Source organism: Lutra lutra, chromosome 3 (genome assembly GCF_902655055.1).
Source record: "Lutra lutra chromosome 3, mLutLut1.2, whole genome shotgun sequence".
Lineage (NCBI taxonomy): Eukaryota > Metazoa > Chordata > Mammalia > Carnivora > Mustelidae > Lutra > Lutra lutra.
The window spans coordinates 173,221,325-173,226,537 of record NC_062280.1 but is presented as its reverse complement, the minus strand read 5'-3'; positions in this window follow the sequence as shown (position 1 = coordinate 173,226,537).

Below are 5,213 nucleotides of genomic sequence, written 5' to 3'. Positions count from 1 at the left end.
AAAGTAAGACATGTGGATAAGTGAATCCAAGGTGATATAAGGAAAGAGAGACCGTGGCAGGGAGGGGCCAGCTCCCAGAGAGCGGTAGAGCAGCAGAGCACAAAATTGGAACTTTTATAAGTCAGTTCCACTGAAGGACATCATTCCAGAGGCTAAACGGGGGTGGAACCCTCTTGGGGAGGGTGTGGTTTCAGGACCCACAGGGTCACAAAAAGACCAGGGGTGTCTGAATGTGGCAGAGCTCCCAGGTATCAGAGCAGGTAAGCCGACTGCAGAGACGGAGCCCAGGTGGGGCCTCTCAGCTCAGGATTACCTTAAACTGAGATCCAAGGCACAGTCAGGCCACTGTTCTTCAGGTAGGGACCCAAAAAGCAGCAGATCCCGGGAGACTCACTGCCCTTCTCTGGGAGAAGCAGTGCAGGAGCATGCTGCAGGAATCTGCTGGGTTTGGGACTCCAAATGGGGTTGTGCGGCAGAGATAGAAATGCTGTCACAGACTGGGTAAGCTCAGAGTGCAGCCAGAGACCAGGGAGATGGGAGGGATTGACTGCTTATCTCTGAGGATGCACTGAGGAGTGGGGCCCTGAGCTCTTGGCTACTCTGGGGCTGGAGACTGGGAGGCTGGCATTTTCATTCCCATCCTCCAAAGCTCTATGGAAAGCATTCAGGAAACAAAAGCTACCAAGAGCCAAACTGGACAGTTTACTTAGCCTGGCCCCTGGCAAGGGTGGTGCAATTCCGCCTCAGACAAAGACATTTGACAATGACAGAAATGGGACCCCTCCCTCAGAAAATTAGCAAGAATACCCAGCCAAGACCAAGTTCACTGATCAACGAGAACTGTGGAACTCCAGAGCTAGGGAAAAGGAACACATAGAATTCATGGATTTTTTTTCCCGTGGTTCTTTAGTCTTTCAAAGGTTATTTTTTTTATTTATTTTTTTTCTTATTCTATTTTTAAAAAATTTTCCTCTTTCCTATTTTAACATTTTTTAACTATTTTACCTTATCAATAACTTTTTAAAAATCTTTCTTAATTTTTACCATTATAGTCATATTCTATCTCTTCATTGTATTTAATAGTATTTCTTGTACACATATAGGTTTTTCTTTCTTTAAAATTTTGGGATACAGTTTCTTCTAATAGATCAAAATATACCCTAAGTCTAGCAGATGGCTTTGTTCCAGTCTCCAGGTTGATCACACTCTTTCTTCTTTTTTTCTTAACCAACTTCTTATGAATTCCTCTTTTAGAATCTTTTTTAATTTTCATTTTTACAGTCATATTCCATCCTTTCATTGTGTTTACCTTATTTTTTTTTTTTTGTGTATATATATATATATATATATATATATATATAAGATTTTCTTTCTTTAAAATTTTGGGGAGTAGTTTCTTCTAATAGACCAAAATACACTCAAAATCAAGTGTGTGGCTCTGTTCTATTAACCAGTCTAATATATAATATATATATATATCTCCAAAGAGCCAGAGAATGTATATTCAGAAAACTATAAAGTACTCATGAAAGAAATTGAGGAAGACACAAAGAAATGGAAAAACGTTCCACGCTCATGGATTGGAAGAACAAATACTGTGAAAATGTTTGTGCTACCTAAAGCAATCTACACATTTAATGCAATCCCTATCAAAATACCATCAATTTTTTTTCAAAGAAATGGAACAAATAATCCTAAAATTTAGATGGAACCAGAAAAAAACCTGAATAGGCAGAGGAATTTTGAAAAAGAAAGCCAAAGTTGGTGGCATCACAATTCTAGGCCTCAAGCTCTATTACAAAGCTGTCATCGTCAAGATAGTATGATACTGACACAAAAACAGACACATAGATCAATGGAACAGAATAGAGAGCCAAGAAATAGACCCTCAACTCTATGGTCAACTCATCTTCGACAAAGCAGGAAAGAATGTCCAATGGAAAAAAGACAGCCTCTTCAATAAATGGTGTAGGGAAAATTGGAAAGCCGCATGCAGAAGAATGAAACTGGACCATTTCCTTACACTACACACAAAAATAGACCCAAAATGAATGAAAGGTCTCAATCTGAGAAAGGAATCCATCAAAATCCTTGAGGAGAACACAGGCAGCAACCTCTTCAACCTCAGCCACAGCAACTTCTTCCTAAAAACGTCACCAAAGGCAAGGGAAGCAAGGGCAAACATGAACTATTGGGACTTCATCAAGATCAAAAGCTTTTGCACAGCAAAGGAAACAGTCAACAAAACCGAAAGACAACTGAAAGAATGAGAGAAGATATTTGCAAATGACATATCAGATAAAGGGCTAGTATCCAAAATCTATAAATAACTTAATCAAAATCAACACTCAAAGAACAAATAATCCAATCAAGAAATGGGCAGGAGACACCAACAGACATTTCTGCAAAGAAGACATCCAAATGGCCAACAGACACATGAAAAAGTGCTTCACATCACTTGGTATAGGGGAAATACAAATCAAAACCACAATGAGATACCACCTCACACCAGTCAGAATGGCTAAAATTAACAAGTCAAGAAAGGACAGATGTTGGAGAGGATGTGGAGAAAGGGAACCATAGGTGGAAATGCAAGCTAATGCAGCCACTCTTGAAAACAGCATGGAGGTTCCTCAAAAAGTTGAAAATAGAGCTACCTTGCAGCCCAGAAATCACAATACTGGGTATTTACCCTAAAGATACAAATGTAGTGATCTGAAGGGGCACATGCAACTGAATGTCTACAACAGCAATGTCCACAATAGCCAAACTATGGAAAGAACCTAGATGTCCATCAACAGATGAATGGATAAAGATGTGGTATGCGTGTATACACACACACACACACACACACACACACACACACACACACAGGAATACTATGCAGCCAGCAAAAAAAAAAAAGAAAGAAAGAAAGAAATATTGCCAAAGACATGGATGGAACTAGAGGATATTATGCAAAGGGAAAGAAGTCAACCAGAGAAAGACAATTATTATATGATCTCTCGGATATGAGGAATTTGAGAGGCAGGGCAAGGGGTTGTAGGGGGTAGGGAGGGAAAATGGAACAAGATGGGATCAGGAAGGAGATAAACCATAAGAGACTCTTTTTTTTTTTTAAGAGACTTCTTAATCTCAGAAAACAATAGGATGATAGGGTGGGACAGGGTGGCTGGATTATGGACATTGGGGAGGGTATGTGCTATGGTGAGCACTGTGAATTGTTTAAGACTGATGATTCACAGACCTGTACTCCTGAAGCAAATAATATATTATATGTTAATAAAAAATAATAATAAATAAAAATGTGGAGATATCCTTCAAATTATGCAGGAAAATATTTTCTGTTGGATCAATGAGTACATTGCCTTCTATAAATCCACTAAAATCATAGAACACTAAAAGAGAAACTCATATTTACCAGTTTTTCAAAAAGTTGTTGACCTCTTATGGTTAAAATATAATAGAAACAACAAGAGAAAATAAATAATAGATTTAACTACACAAAAACTTAGTGATAAGGCAAAGAGTTAACTGACCAAAAATATGGATGAGCAATTAACATAAAAGTTAATACAAGGAGGACATAAATGAAATATTCAAGTCCGGGGCACTTGGGTGGCTCAGTGGGTTAAGTCTCTGCCTTCAGCTCAGGTTATGATCTCAGGGTCCTGGGATAGAGCCTTGCATCGGGCTCTCTGCTCAGTGGGGAGCCGGCTTCCCCCTCTCTCCGCCTTTCTCTCTGCCTACTTGTGATCTCTCTCTTTCTGTTAAATAAATAAATAAACAAATCTTTAAAAAAATTTCAAGTCCTTACCAGTAACAAACATGCAATATTTTAAAACAATGAGGTATAATTTTATGCCTGATAATAATTATTGCCTTTAAAATTATATAATACTTTCTGACTAGTAGTAATTATGAGTTATTGCCTTTAAAATTAAGCAATGCAATGCTGACAAAATACACATACACAGTGTTGCTGGCAACATACACTATACAATCCTTTGGAGAGCAGTTTGCCAATATATAGCAAAAAAAATTAGATTCATTTTTCTACCAAGTAGCTTCTCATGGGAATTTATTCTATGTAAAAATCCAAGGGAAAAGGGACCTATCTATATTTATATACTCAAAACAGTATTTTTTTAAATGGCTAAATATTAAAACCCACTTAGTGTCCAGCAGCTTATCCTTTCAAAAGAATACTAAAAGCCATTTAAATTTATTTATTTATTTATTTGTTTATTTATTTATTTATTTGACAGAGAGAGAGAGCACAAGTAGAGGAAACAGCAGGGAGACGAAGGGAGAAGCAGGGAGCCCAACGTGGGGCTCAATCCCAGGACCCAGGATCCTGACCTGAACCGAAGGCAACCACTGAACAACTGAGCCACCCAGGTGCCCCCTAAAAGCCATTTTAAAAAGCTAAGTGTGGGAACAATGTCACAATATTAAAACAAAACAAAACAAAACAAAAAACAACGAAACGAAACAAAACAAAACAAAAACACAAAATGCCTGTGTTGTTGATGAAGTGGAAAACAACCAATTTAAAATTATAGCCACAAAAAATACAAATCTACAAACAATGGTAAGGAAATGAATAAAAAATTCCAGGGGCACCTGGGTGGCTCAGTTGTTAATCATCTGCCTTTGGCTCAGGGCATGATCCCAGGGTTCCGGGTTCCAGCCCTACATCGGGCTCCCTGCTCAGCGGGAAACCTGCTTCTCCCTCTCCTTCTCTCCCTGCTTGTGTTCCCTCTCTCACTGTGTCTCTCTGTCAAATAAATAAATAAAATCTTTTTTAAAAAAAAGTTCCAGTAACTGCACTAAGGTTATAGGGTTATTGATGATTGTTTTCTTTTCCTTTTCCTTTTTCAATAATATTGTTACATGATTTTTTATAATACGGAATAAAAAGCCATCCCCTCACTGGGGGTGGCCAGGTTCTCTAGCTTGTAGAAATGGACTCAGTCCAAGACATGGAAGTGAGAGACAGAGAATTGCCCCTGACTCTAACTATTCCCAGGCACATACTCGGTGCCACTGTCCCCACGGTTTGGGGAAGCACTAAAGTGTGGACTTTTTTTCTTTAAGCATCTTCCTGTGCTTTGCCCCCAAGCCATTGACTTCCATAAGCGTTGCTACCCTAAATGCCAGATTCATGATTCTTTATTTATAATGCCTCTTGTCTTCATCCTTTCTCCCAT